Here is a 15,952-nt window from a genome sequence, read left to right on the forward strand (position 1 = left end):
GGCAAAAGCTTAATTAAAATAGTTTCTTGTGAAAAGTTTCAGTTTTTTTTCAAGCTGGGCAGTTGCTGGTTGAAAATTCCCAGCCATCCCTATTTACAAGCCTCTGTGAGGTACAGTAGTGGTGTTATCTCTATTATACCACTGGGGAACAGAGGTGCAGAGAGACTAAGTGACATACTCAAGGTTGCAGAGCAAATTTGTAGTAAAGCAGGAAACTGGACATTCTTCTCCCAAGTTCTAGAGATGACACTCAAATAACTGGACTATCCTTCCTCTAACACTATTCAAACATAAGATAGGGGGAAAATCTCCTTAGTCTCAGTATGAAAACAAGCAAATAGTTGACAAGGTAAACAAATTAACCATAGCATAACATGGTCTTTGATAGAACATGTGATAGAGTGAGAGTTACATGGAACATCGTCTTCAAAAGTGCGTAGGTGATTTGATTTTTTTTTTAAAGCCTAAATCCACTTTACAGAAATGACTGAAGCATATAAAAGCTTAAGTCCCAAATTCTCAGTACTTGGGTGGATGGCCTGTTCTGAACTACAGAATCAATGCTTGCCTATACAGTACTGCGGTCACAGAAATTGCTTTAGCTGAATAATTTGGTTCAAATTTGAGTGTGGGTTAGATTCAAGGGGAAGAAGCAGGATAGAAAGGGGCCCCAAAGATCTCCAGTCCTTGCATCTGAACTTCTGACAGACACCAAGTCATCACATTCTGCAATAAGGTCTGTGACCTTGTGCATACTGGATGTCCTTCTACTCAATGGAGTGGGCTAAAGGAACTGAAGCAGCCCTGAGGGGATATTTGCCATTTCTTCTAGATAGGGAAAGATCCCAAAGGTTATAGCTCTTACTTGCGTACATGTCAGATAATCATGTCATCAGCACAGAGGCTCATTCAATTACCAAATGTGTTTTCAATCAAAGCAATTCATGCTACAGAGAACACAGCTATTTGTCTATATTGGGAGGCATGTTTGACATTTTTTAATATACACATACATACAGGAATTTTATTTTTTAGAGGGTTTTTTTCCCCCCTTTTAATTTAAATTCTCTGTCAGGATCCCAAAAAAAGCCAACTGCCATCCCCAGCAGAAGGTATGGAGGAACTATAATGAGTTAGTGGTGGATCCTTGCCAGCCCTTCTGGTAATGTTTAAAAATGATGTTGGCTGCTGTCCTAGCCTAGTTCACTACAAAAACACAGTTTTTGACAGAAGTTAAGATATTGCAGGATGTCTTTGAGACATAAATACAAGTTCAGAATAATATTGCAATCCATAGTAGCAAGATAATTCATCGAGTGAAAAGCTGATGAACAATTACCTAGCAGTCCGTCTTAGCCAAAGACACTATTTAACATCCCAGAAGGCATCTCTTGATTTATTTGTTTCCAATAATTAGAAAGGTCAGTACCATTCAAATCTCTCCCTTTCTTTTTAATGAGACTTTTTTTCTTGAAACTCAGGAAGAAAAAGAGGAAAGCAATTCTGAAAATCAGCTGCAATTAAAGACTGGCAGGTCCTGCTTCCTCATTTTAGAGACAAAAGATAGCTTTACAATTCAAGCTTTAGACAACATTTTCAAAAGCAGGAGCCCGTATGTTGGTTTATAGGGGTGAGATTTTCAGAGGCCTTTGTGTAACTTAATTGTATACATCTTATTAAAAATCAACCGGACCCATACTATCAAGTCACTTGGCTGCTTATTGAATGATCCCTCCCCTAGTTGCCTACTTATGCATCGTGAAAGTTAAGATTAGGCTTCTGCTTGTGAAAACCTTGCCCTAGTCTACAGTCTGACTCCAACTAATGATGAATTAAATCCTATGAAAGAACACACAAGTTACAATCAGGAGAAAGGAAAGGAAGTAAAAGTCATGAGGATAGTATGAGTTACAGACACACACATGGAGCCGTAGTGTGGGTCATAATCTGGCTCCATCCAGAGATTGACCAAAATGTATTACTATTCCCCTAGTACAGCCTTCTAATCCTCTCTAGTGGGTGTGAATGATCAAGACTTTGTGATCATTCCACATTACCCTTTCTTTACAAACAACAAGATTAGATTACAAGTCATTATAAAAGATTAACAATAACATATAACCCTTAGATCTATTGACATTGCTAAACCAACCTAAGAACATGAATGTCTAGTGGTTAAGTGTCTGAGGAGATGTGCTCAGGTTTCCCAACCCTGTTTTAACTTCTGAAGAGCTTCCCTTCCAGCTGAGCTTTCCTGAAGACTTCCTTGAGGAGGGACTTCATTTTCACTTTGTGACCTGTTCATATTAGTGTCTGATCCTCTTTTTGTTAAGATGGAAGATATTGAAGATGAACATTGTTTTGTAGGAAAAAGCCTTCTGGCATCTTCACATAGGATCTAGAAGTGTTTTCCATATTTTGAATAGTTCCAGACAGTTGGGAGCTTCTGAGCCAAATTGTCCTCTGGCAGCAGGTCTGGCAGTGATTTTGCTCAGTGCTTAATACTGAAGTTTTTGCTTGTACAGTGTTAGTTCAAAATCTTAATTTTTATATTCCTTCAAGTTGGCCCATCTAGGTTTAAACTGTATTGGTACCACAGGTAATGGCATTCTAAGTTGTCTTCTCATGAAAAGTTAAGCTAGAGAGGATCCATGTATTGCTGGGAATATCAGTAAGGGAACTGTTAACCCTTGTGTCACACAGGTTGCGACAAATTTTTCCTTCTTTTTCCAGTTTTCCTTGGAGTTGACTACAATCTCTAAATGCAGTATTACTTGCCCCTCACAGAATTTTATGGGAATATTTCAGTCTCCACCCCAGGACTGATTATAATCTTTTACAGAGTTTGCAGTTATTGAAGCTTTAGCATCTATTTTGAATTTAATGATTTAACTATTGAAATGTCTATGTGTGTACCAAGGTATTATCTCTTCTATTGAGGATATATTTCCTAGAAACCCAGACCTGTTGTTCTCTGATGCTATTTCCCCTTCCTGAATTATTTCCACAAGCGTAGATAATCTGCACACCCCTACAAAGTGTCCTTTCTTGTGGCATCTTCTGCATTCTACATTTATTGCTGGACATTATTCCTAGTGGTGGCATGGTGTTTTGTCACAACTTTCATTGCTTTTGCTATTACAATTTCTTGATCTGATGTATCATTTTTGCTGTTTTTAAATTATGCATTAGATACACGGCTCTCTTTTTTTTTCTAGACTTGGAAATTTTCAAGAGCAGTTAGACAGACACTTGGCTGTGGTGTTTTAGTGACAGACAATCCTGCCTTGAGCAGAGGCTTGACTAGCTGATTTTGTGAGGTCCCTTCCAGTCACTTTCCTGTGATCCTATGCTCTTGTCTCTTCACTGTATTAATGTTGTCAGATGAAGTGTTAGGTACACTGCTAGCCAAGTCATACTATTGTTTCTTGTATATTAACTTTTGTTAAAGCTTTTGCTAGTGTGAGTTCTTTCTCTTTACCTAGTATTCTTGTGTTCTTTCTGATAAACTCGAAACGTTTCAAGCATTACCCAGTGAGACCAGCTGCCTGCATTCCCACAGTCAGACTTCCCTAACAGCGGCAACGGTATTGTGGCTTCCATGGCCACACTGGGATTTTAGCCAGTTTCCTCCCTGTTGTAATGCACACAGTCTCTCCCCTGACTCTGCCTGACCACTGCCAGTTTGGGGACCCTTCTCTCTCTCTTTTTCTTAGGGAAAAGTATTGGACTTACTTCTGGCACCGTAGAGTCAAATGTATGCCTAGTATGGTGGTGTAAATGGAAGCTTGCAAAGACATTTAAATGGGAGAGTTGGGCCCTGTCTATATTGTTCTTATTTGAATCTATGCCAGCTGCATTGATAAAACATGGCAGTAAGTTCTTGGAGCCAGCACCCCATTCAAGTCTCACTGTGCACCACAGCACTTTACCTATATTAGGGATTGCTCCAGTATAGGTATGTGCTCTGGTGTAGTGCATCATTTTGGTCACCCAAACTGTGAGAGAAGGACCCAGCCAGCTTGCAGGTCCTACAATGCTGGCAGGCCTCTTTGGATAGGTGCCCAGGTTGAGCATCGCCTTGGGGCATCTCCAAAAGGTAACACTCAAGAGCATGCCCTTCAGCATGTATGAGGGTCTTTCCATGATTTCCTTGTTTTACACACACACACACACACACACACACACACACACACACACACACTTTAATGTGCTTGCTGAGACAAGGGGGGAATTTAAGCTTTTTAGAAGACAGGCACAGACTGCCTGCAGGAAAAGGGGCTATGAGCTTAGGAGGGACATTGGGTGAGGGGGGATCCCAATGTAGTTTATAGATGTATGTAATACCAAGAGCCCCTAATGTTTGATGTTGAGATTTGGGAGTAGGGATAGCCATGGCCCAATCAAGGTTTTACTGTGGCAGAAGATGATGGTAGAGGAGCTTCTAATCCATCTTTAAACCACTTGCTAGTAGCATAATACAAAGTAGCTGCCATATATAATTTGGACTAAGACAATATTAAAGCTTATAGCCAGATTTAGCCAACCTGTGGTTAAATCTCACTTTTGCAAGGAAGACTATGATAATACTATTGTAAGCAGGTACTCCAGACAGAATCACCTTTGATTGCCCTTTGCAAGCTAATTCTGTTCTCTGGGAGCTGGGTGTATATAGACTACCTTTACATTTCACTCTCCCCTCCCCATTCTCTATCCTTTGATTCCCAAAGAATGTTGCAAATGCAAAAGCTGACAGCTGCTCAAACCAGTTTTTACCCTTATATAGTATCTACTTACACTCTTCCTCCTAAAAGCAAGACTGTTAAAGCCTTATGACAGTGGAAAGATAAAGGACTGCTGAGTATGGATAAATATTTGTCATTTTACATCACTTGGTATAAGCAGCTATCAAGGATTCCAAGCAACATGTAGTTATCCCAGATTCCATCCTGATTAACTGCTGCATTGCTCTGCCTTGAAAAGCTGTTTTCACAACAGTTTAGTTGCTGCCTATCTGAAAAAAGCATTTAATTAGTTGTGTATAATACATGACAGTACTGAAAGGGTTAGCAGTAACAATCATGAAGCAGACTGTCACAAGGAATGGCTTGAAAGTCACAATGCATTATGATAGCTAAACCAGCTACTGCCCACATACAGTAAGTGATTTCACAAGGAAAGCAGCAATGCATCCACTGGCAGATTGGCAGGTGACCATCATCAGTGCCCTGAAAAAGACTCCCTTCTTGGGGTTCTGCTTAGGCCTTATAAACAGCTAGCTCTCCCCAGCTCAGGGACAGACCCTTTTTCTTAGGGTTTCATTTACTAGAAAACACCAACAATCTTCAAAGCCCCCCCAGTGAATAGTTTAAAATAAATCCAACAATTAAACCAGGCCCTTCCCCCCTGACTTGGAGGCTTCCTTTCCAGAGCCTGCTTGCTTCTAGCAACTCTTTCTCAGTCCTTCTACAGGCCATCCTCCTAGAGATCCAGATCCAGGCCAGGGCCATCTAGAAAAAAACCCTGCTCCTCTAGTTCCCTTCCCTCAAATGCCCTGTTCCAGCATTTCTAGAAAGCAGGTGCTCATCTGGCAATCACCTAAATTTGTGCAAGGTACCAGGCTACAACTAGTTCTTCATGAGGTTCTACCTCAGAATAGAGTTGATTTGCCTCAGACCCCTAGCCCTTAGAAGAGCAGACCACCTGATTACAGTATTGTGATGGCTAAATTTATTCCTTTGTCTGCATTCCTGCTGCACAAATGCCACCCCCTTTTTCAGATGTTTTCCTATAAGCTATCCAGCAAGACCCATGGGAAAACAAGATACCAATCCGATACCATGTGGCTGTGCTGGAGCATAAGGGTTTACTACAATCACCATCATAGCACCAAGTTAATCTTCTGCCATACTTGCTAGTTTTCCTGCTCATTGGAATGGTTCATTCCTGCACCTTCAGTAAGGTTTCTTTAAAATACAATCAGCATTCCTGGATTTCTTTCACCCTCAGACTGATCTCCCAGGAGATCCTGCCCATCAATTCACTGAGTTAGTCAAAGTCTACTTTTCTGAAGTCCAGGGACCTTACTCTGCTGCTCTCCATCCTTCCTTTCTTCAAGATCCTGAACTCCACCATCTCTTGGTCACTGCTGCTCAAGTTGCCATCTACTTCTACATTCCCCACCAATTCTTCTATTTGTGAGCATCAGGTCAAGATGAGCATGGTCCCTAGTTGGTCTCTCCAACACTTGCACCAGGAAGTTGTCCCCAACCAGGAGATGTCAGTGTGATTGAAGTCTCCTATGAGAACCAGGGCCTGTGATCTGGAAACTTCTGCCAGCTGTTTGAAGAAAGCTTCATCCACCTCATCCTCCTGGTCTGGTGGGTGTCTGCTATAGAAGCGATTATTGCCCTCTATTAGGCACTGGGGAGGCTACATCTAGAGTACTGTGTCCAGTTGTGGGCCCCCATTACATTTGAGCAGAGGTCAATGAAAATGATTAGGGGGATGAGAGGACATAAGTCATGAGGAGAGTCTGAGGGAACTGGGCTTATTTAGTCTGGAGAAAAGAAGACTGAGGGGAGATTGAATACCAGCCTTCAACTACCTAAAGAGAGCTTACAAAGAGGATGGAGCTGGACTGTTCTCAGTGGTGGCAGGTGACAGAACAAGGACCAATGGTCTCAAGTTGCAGCAAGGGAAGTTTAGGTTGGATATTAGGAAAAACTTTCTCATGAGGAAGGTAGTAAAGCACTGGAACAGGTTACCCAGAGACGTTGTGGAATCTCCACCCTTGGAGATTTTTGTCCTGGATAGACAACACTTTGGCTGGGATTATCTAGTTGGGGATGGTCTTACTTTGAGTAGGGGGTTAGACTAGATAACCTCCTGAGGTCCCTTCCAACCCTCATTTTCTGTGATTCTCTGTTGCATGGCATTTCCCTCAGCTAAATGGGAACTGGGCTAGAAGCCTTGAAGCAGGTCAGGTTCCACTGCTAGAGAAATCAAGGAGGCAGTCAGGTGTATTTTAGTTTATTTGTCTTTTATATTAACCTTATAAAGATACTGTACATGAATCCTGCTAGACTAAAAAAGAAGTGGGTCAATCCACGCACAGTTTTCTTCAGAGACTTTAGCACTGTCATGACTTTAGCACTACATGAAAAATGCTGCAAGCTAAAAGCCATTCATAAGTCAGACAAAATTTGTAAACACTGCTGCCTACCCCACATCTTCAAGTGGCATTACATTTCTTAAGTATTTACTGATATACAGATTCTGCCATGGCAGAGCACTCTTGTAACAATCACTCCCCCTCCTCCGTCACACTGCTGAGAGGCTGCAAACCCCGCCCCCGCTCCCGTGGGACACTACACCACCCCACCAGTCTGAGTTCACCAAGCACATCTGGATTGAACTAATGAGAGAGGCTTTTGTTTTGTTGATGGGCTGATAAATGCTGTGTTATCAGCACCCTGCTGGTTCCCTTGACTGTCAGGTTTGCAGACAGTATGAAGAAACAGAGAGAGGGAGATTGAAAAGCTCAGTATCATCAACACATGCATGCACTGCACACCCCACCTTTGCCTCAGAGTGCTAGTGGGGGGCTGAGGTCAGGTAACACTCCCACTCCTTGAGCAGGGAAAAGCCTGGGACTGTATAGGCTAGGGTGGAGGTTTAAACCCCTTCCTAATCAGAGCATCCCCTGGCCATACACCCCCTCAATTCAGCATTATGAAAGAGAGGGAGGGCTGCTCTAGTGCCCCCAGCTTCTAGCCTGAGCCACTGCAAACATGTGCCTGCATTTCCTCAGTCCAGAGGGAACGTCTGTGCAGTTGCAAACCAGGATAAACTTACCTGCAAAGATTGAATCAATTCAGTCTCAGGCTTTTTGAATGTCTGTCCCTAGCCATTATCTTATCTCAGCAAAGACTTAGGTACTTGTTCCTGATCTCTGTGTGTTCTTGGCTTTTTGCATTGCTATTCTTGAGCTTTGTAAAAACTCACTCTGCAGTACTGCTTACACTCCCAAAACTACGTGGAAAAGTTGCTCAACACTAATATACCTTCTTCACGGTGAAAGTCCCCAAAGTGGGACAATCTCTCTTCCTCCCAACAGTTGGTCCTGGTGCCCTCTGCAATGCGGCCTAGCCATCAAATGTTGCAGTGCTCAGACTGGTAGTACCTGGCAGTGCCAGAGGTGTAGTAAGCTCCTTCAGCAAGCAGGGTGGGATAGGAGGTGTGTGTCAACCAATTGCAGAAGGGAGGAGGTGAGGGGAAAGGATGTCTTACTTGCCCTTTTACCTCCTTATTTTAGGATTCTACAGCATGTTCCCAAAAGACTTCTGCTGTAAGATTGCCTTACCTTAAGACAACTAATGCAGTCATTTATTCTCTGAAAAGCAATTAGAAAATTTGAAGTAGCTATTCCACCTGGTTGTAGCCTGTTGTGCTCCACTTGCTTTCAGCTAATTTTCTTCAGACCCTTCCAAATAGTTGCGCTGTAATAAACTGAAACACAAGTAGTTCCATAAAACTTTGGACTGCCTAGGTCTGATTAGAAAACAGCAGTTGAATTCTCTCATTTGGCACATTCTAATGGAAACTGAGCAATGTCTAACTGTGGTAAGCCTGTTAAGGAGAGGCTATGAGACTGCATGACAGTGGTTGATAGTTGTTGAGATCATGATTTCAGTGGTGAGTTCTGGTCATTTGTGCCCAGTTTCCTGGCTTTTATTTTTTGGCTCTGTCACTAACCTGCTGTGTGATCCTGGTCAAGCCTCAGTTTCCCAGTCTGGATAATCAAGATCAAAATACTCACCTCTCAAGCATGTTGCATGGGTCAATTCATGTTTATAAAGTGCTTTGAGATCTTCAGATGAAAGACTGCAGATAAGAACAAAGTATTCCATTAATACCCATAGGCATAGTACAAAGCTAGAAGTCATTTAAACTCTTGTAGTAAAAGGCGATTGAATCACTTAGCAACCATAATGGAGCAAAGGGTAGCTGGATGTGAAAGAGGGGCCATAATTTGGAAAATGTATGCCATTTAACTTCCATTTCACATCCATTAATAATTCAGTATTGCCTGCAGAGTGCAGTAGTACTTCCACATATGGATTCAATATGCCATTTATGCTTCATATATAGTCACTGTAATAGTGACAGCCCAGCCCACTGCTGAAACTCCACTGCTGTCTGGAAACAGACCAGCTGTTGTTTCCAGTATCAGTTAATTCTGCAGCTTCCCACAAAACAGATTATTTAATTCTACCTTCAACATTCATTCTGCTTCTACCAAAAACACCCATTTAATTCTGACCTCTGACAACAGATGCAAAATCTTCCCTTTTAAATGATATGGAGTAGGGGGTGACAAACTCTCTCTGGGCCCTGTAGATTTGTGGGGAGGTCCTTCCAGCCCAGATAAATGTGGCCAGTAGCGACTGCAGTGGATGCAGTGGTGGTGGCAGCATGGGTCTAGGGGTGGTGGCTTGGGTCAGGCAGCAGTCTGTGTTCAGGGGAGCAGCATAGGCTAGGCAGCTGCAGGATGAGAAATGGCTGTATCTATACAGGCATCATTTGTACCTCTACTGCCAATGGCCATGTCCACTGGGACCCAGAGACCCTGATTTCTGTGACCCACTATCCCTGCCCCCAACTTCTGGTAGCCCACTGGTCTACTGGTGGATTAAATGGAAAGGTTCTGTGGGCTGGATCAGGCTATATGTTTGACACCCTCGATAGAGTCTTCCTACAAACTCAAAATACACACATTTGATAGACTCACTCATTTTACAGCTCCCACAGGCTCCAACTTCACACCTACAAAGGGCCCTTGACATGTGGTATAGACCCTTACTCCCAAAATCCACACAGTCTCACTGATGGCTTTGGAACAAGATAGCCTAGGCACATATGGCATGTCCAGATAACCACAGATGTTTGTTTCACTGGGGACAAGTAGCAGGGGCACACCATGTACTACTGGTACTTGTCCCTGGGGAACACCCATGCCATGTATGCTCTGGCAAGCAGCAGATTACCCCACATGGGGTAAGGGAGGCTGAGGCCAATAACTGTGCTGGCCCCAGAAGCCTTACCTAGGGTTCTGGGGGGCCTCCTGGGGCTGCAGCCATGGCAGGAAGCCCAGCCAACAGCCAGAGTGTGGCTCCAGCTGGCCAGGCTCTGGTTTTGGGTGATGCACGCTGCCGCCATTTGCACTGCTATGCCTTTTGTTGGCATAGCTTTTTTTGACCCCGGGATCTCTCAGGGTCAAACCCCATTACCCCTGTGCTGCAAGGTAGCAGCATGGGGGAAGCCTGCATGTGCAGTGTGTGGTGCCTCAGATGGGTCTGCAGCACCACATACCACATATCCACACTTGTCTGGATGCGGCCATAATGGTTGTTTCAGAGCCCTGACCAGCAATGACAACTCCCTCAGGCATTGCACATGAGGCTGCTATCAGAGATTTGCAGGTGCTCACATCATAGTGGGGCTTGTCACAATTCATAAAGAGCTGCAATGCTTGTTTTTAAGTCCCTTTTACTTACCTATACTTTTTCATTAACAATACCATCCTTCTTTTCACATTCTTGAGCAAAGTCCTCCGTGTGAGTCAGTGGTCTTAGTGCCCAGTCCCCTTTCATTGGGCACTCAGTCAGATCTAGGCCCAGCCTGGCCCACTGTCTCAGCTGTTGGCAAGAGTTTTAAGTGGTAACCAGTTGAGCACCCTCCACGTATATCACGGTAAGTGCAGGGCTATGTTTTCAAATTTCCTCTAAATAGATTTCCACAGGGCATAGAACATCAGCTATTTCTCATTTAGCAAGGAGAGGTCAGATCCTCTCTTTCCTCTGTTCAGTCAGTGCCTCTGTCTGTATGCATTAGTCTTTGTACTCAGACTGCATGCTGAATGCCTTCAAGGATGACTTGGCAGTCCCTTCCCAATGCTGCCTCACTTTCCTGGACAAAGCAGGGCTAGAAAGGACTTGCAGGGGTCATCTAGTCCAACCACCTGTTCAAGGTAGGATCACCCCATCTGAATCATTTATACAAGAGCTTGGCTAACCTATTCCTAAAACTACTACACAAACAACCCGGTCCAACAACTAATATATATTGCCCCAAACACAAGAACACTTAACCTGCAAGAACTGAAGCAGGGGATGAGAACACTGTCAATGTCTCACCACTGCAAGGGTTATTAAAATGCACTTGAGACATCTAAGGAAGAGGGTCATCCTTCCTACTACAGAGAAGGGCAAAACCCCTCAAAGTCCATGTCAAATCCAGGAACTATCATCTGTAATCAACACTGAACTATTCATCAAACTAGATTTGCTGCTAGATTTGCTGAAGCAGAATCCAAATGACTGAATTTTTTGGCCTCAGGACTTGTCATACTGAGGTGCATTGCTACTCCAAACCTTATTCCATGGTCTTGGATCTCTATAGTTAACTGGGATGAAAGATAGCTGTTTGTATGTCTCCAATAAAAAGATCATTGCTAGGAAACATTGAACCCAAGGCCTACATATTTAAAAATATGCCCTGCTTTTCTTTATGTTGAGGAACCCAGACTCTCCAGTTCTCTTTTAATTCTAATATTATGAAAACCATAGTCTGTCTGTCTGTCCATAATGCTTTATTCACACTCTGATTGGCTGACAGAAACAACCAATCAGAGTGCGAATACAGTGTTCAGACAGGAGGTGACAGTGCAGTGGAGTTGTCCTTGCTGCCCCTGCCCTACTCCCTGGTTGCGGCAGCAACGGAGCTGCCTTGCTGCTTGGAGGTGGCAGCAGCAGTGGCAAGGAGGGCGGGGGGGGCAGGCCAGGCCCAGCCTGGCCCCAAAATGGAGGTTATGGGTGGGGGGGGGAGGGGTGTGCGCCAGGCCCCACAACAGCAGTGGGGAGAACCCAGGCCTGCGGTGGAGTGGGAGAAAGGGGGAGCACCCCTCCACTCTGTGGAGGAGGTGGCAGCGCCATGAGTGGGGGAACAGGGTTAGGGCAGCTGTAGCAAGGGGGGGACAGGGGGAATGGCCCCAAACCTGAACTGCTGGGGCGGAACGGGGTCAGGCCCAAAGCAATGGCGGGGGCAACAGGGTCAGGCCCGACTTGGAGGGTGGGGCCAGACAAGAGGAATGGAGGCACAGGGCTGGGTGGGGGAAGTGGCCCCGGCCCCAAAGCAGCAGAGGCAAGGGTGGGGGGAGTGAGCCTGGCTCCGGGCCTCTGTCCCCTGCCCAGCAGGTGATAAGAGTCAATGGTCCAGCAGTGCTGGCTCCACCCCTGGCCACAGCAAGCCCAACGCCGCTGGCCCTGGCCCCCCGACTCTGCAGGTGGTGGCAACAGAGGATGGGGGGGTGTTGCAAGAAGACAGAGGGGGGTGGGGATGGCCCAGCCCCTGCTCTGGCCCTGAAATAGTGGGGGGAGAGGGGGAGCAGGCCCAGTCCCGAAGGCGGGGGAGAGCAGGGCCTGATGCAGGCTGCTGTCTCCAGCCACCCTGACCGCCCCCCATCATTTTTGATGGGCAATTGGCTAGTAGACTTATAAACCTATAGAAGTGTTCTGGGTAGAGGACCAGGTGGCAGGAACAAAGACCTCTGCCATTTAAATTTGAATTAATTTAATTTTTAATATATGTGATATACCTGTTGTCAGGATCTGTTGTGCTAGACATTCTTCTTTTTGTATGTGAAAGCTCTCCACATTTTCATCATGAAAGTTGTGCACATTCTTTTCCATGAAAAGTATTTTTGGTGAAAAACAGCATTTTTCACACATTTTGTTTTACATGAAAATATTCAGGTTTTTGGTTTCTGATAAAAAAGTGAAATTATCCCTTAGGAAAAAAAAATCTTTAGCAGTTCTGTTCAGAACTCTTTGTTTCCAAAGCCGTGCTGTCATTCATGGCAGATTGCAGTTTTGCATCTTGTGCTGTAGATTTTGCTATTGCTTTTTGTAATGAAATAGCTGCCCATTCCAAGTACAAACAGTGGCTGGGGACAAACATGGAGGGTTAGGTGACCCAGGAAGTGATTTATAAGCACAAGCCCCAAGGTGGAGCAGGAGTGGGGGTATAGGACCTGCAGAAGCCAGTGCGTTGGGAAGGAGTTAGCTGGGATGGCCCAGAGGAAGGACTCCGAGCTGTAGCGGGGCTGAGGAAACCCTGCACCCTGAGCTAGAAATAGATAAGTATCTCAGGCACTTTGACTAAGGGTTTCCACAGGGCAAGATTAATCCTGGGAGGGGGACTTCTTTGGTTTGGGGTAGATGCTCATGTTTTGTTTTTTGTTTTTACTTATACCAGAGGACTGGTTGTGGCTATAGGGGTGGAGAAGGCTACTGAGCAGGGTGCCCAGGGGCACTCCAGATCCTAGGTGCTGTTGTTGGCAGAAGAACTCTAGTGACAGATTGCAGAGACTCAAGGTGCAAGCCCAGAGCTTGCTGAGGGACGAGACACAGAAAAGACTGAGGTACAAGCCCAGAACTTGTGAAGGTGAGACCAGGGGCCCAGAACTTGGGCCCCTAGCCTGAACAGGGACCGAGAGCTCTGAGGGCATGGCTGAAGTTGGGGCCTGGGAGCTTGTGGTCCAGGGACAGTGGAAAAGCGGGCCCAGCTATAGTAAATGGAGACAAGGCCAGAGGACTGCAGCCTAGACAAGGGCTTACCATCCAAAACTCCTATTGCCCTGTAGAGGCAGCCTCCCTGCCAGCTTGTAACACCAAGGTGTGGCAGGAGAGACAACAGGGTGGGGATCCTAAGCAGCTGAAGGGGGTGAAACAAAGTGGGGGCTAGGTAGTGGCCAGGAGAAGGGGGCTTTGCCATCCCAGCACTGAGCTTGTTGCACTTTCATGCAGTACTATGCAGCATTCAGTGTTAAGATGGTTTCTCATAATCGAACTATTAATAGATGGATTCCTCCAACACCAGGACAGCATTCTCAGCCACCTTTAGCATTTGTACATTGCTTATCTCCTCTGCTGTGCTCAGTGTATGTATTAATGCCTTTGTACCGGAAGAGGTGTTCAGCTGCTACTGTTTCTGCTGAGAACACAAAGGGACTGGCAAATATTCCTTCCTTGCACTGGAAAACTTGCTGCTCTTACTGCATCAACCAGATGTTCTGCAGATGATCAGGTCCCAATGTGTGTTCTATTTTCACAATATATTGAAGATCACAAAATATTTTTTTTAAGGAGCACCTATAATAATTAAGAGAGAAAAGTCTTTTGAGAAAGTCCTCTGCTAAGCACAGTCACATACTAGCAACCTAATCAAAGAGAAATTAGTGATTAAAGATGGGAGTTCGGATACTTACCTTTTTCACATCTCTCTGAGACTTGCATTATGCTGCATTTGGACTGAAGAAAACCCCATATTGAGGGATTTATTTATGTCTCTCATTGCAGTTATGCTGCAGTTTGCTCCACCATCACTAGCACCATTTCATTAATAGTATTTCTGAGTTTCTTCCAACAGTGCATGAAGCAATGTGAATAACATCTGTCTCAACCCTGTTCCCCTCCCAACTCTCTCTCCCACCTCCCTCTTTTCTCTCTTTTGTTTTCAAGTCACTCTCTCCATTTGATAGTCTGCTCTATGCAAGTCCTTTCATGGCATAAAGTAAGATCTTGTTCATGAAAGCTTATGCCACTTGATTCAGTTAATCTATGAGGTGCATCTCCACCCTGGCTTTTTGTCACGTTGTTTGTTCTCTTATGCAGCTCTTAAGGGGAGTGAAATGTGTATTGTGGAGTGCCTTGTTTAGCTGTTAGTGAAGGAAGGTCAAGGAAATGTAATTTAAACTTGGGGTAAAAGGCGGTAAGGGTTGGGATGGTCACTAGTCCCTGGGGAAAGTTATTCCTTAGTCACGGACCGTCCACCAAGACAGCTCTGCCTCCTGCATAGATGAGCTTTATCTTAGTTATACAGAGATGCATTATTCTGCAGGATATCACTTGTTGGCCACAGTTTTAATCACTGAGCTTTTGGTGGTATTTTCGATACTCAGCAGACCAGACTTAGGGTGACTTGAACATAAGATCGGCTTGGTCTGAAAATCCGTGGGGAGCCAGAGAACTTGTGTGATGTCCTGTCAGAAGCCAGCACTGCTGAATAAGTGTACTGCAGCATATTGTATGAGTTGTAGTTTTCTACAGGCTAAAGGTTGTGTGCCCAGATGTATCACACTGCTTCAGTTCAGCTAAGAGGTGATGAAGGCGTGAGATCAGCTCATTGTCAGCCTTCTAGCCAACTGGGGATGCTGGAAATAGTGGACAGGCTTTACCAAGCAGACAAGGTTCTTTGGGTAGGTGTGATATCTTTTATTAGACCAAATAAATAGTTGGACAAAATTGTTCTTTGCAAGTTTTCAGACACAAACACCCTTCTTCAGGCATAGGGAGAGTCATAAGGAGAGTCACATTCTCCCTGTGTCTGACAAATGGTATTTGTGCTCAAAAGCTTGCAAAAAACATTTCTTCCAACTATTTAGTTGGTCTAATAAAAGATACCACATTTACCCAAAGAACCTTGTCTACCTATGTCCTTAGATAAACACAGCTACAACCAACAACCCTCAAGCTTTACCAAGGGTTCTAAACACAATCATTGTGCTGCATTCAAAAGCTTGTTTAAATCTATCCTGTAACAGGCGGCTCTCTCGGGGCTGGTCTGTCATTGGCCTGCCCACTTGTTTCTGAGCCAACTGCCCGCCTCCTCATCTGCCACACCTTGATGATACATAATTATGGTGTTAATTAGGCGAGAGGCTGCCCATTCTTGCCCCAATGCCAGGGGGCGCTATCTTCAGCTCCGTTCCTACCCTACACCGCAGCCCAAGCCTCGCAGATGACATCCAGATGACAATGCTCCCGGCCTACAGCTGGACCAAACATAGCCGTCATTGTCAGGCCTCAGATACACCCACCTTCATAGTGCC

Source organism: Crocodylus siamensis, chromosome 8 (assembly GCF_052110815.1).
Source record: "Crocodylus siamensis isolate JL-2025a chromosome 8, ASM5211081v1, whole genome shotgun sequence".
Lineage (NCBI taxonomy): Eukaryota > Metazoa > Chordata > Crocodylia > Crocodylidae > Crocodylus > Crocodylus siamensis.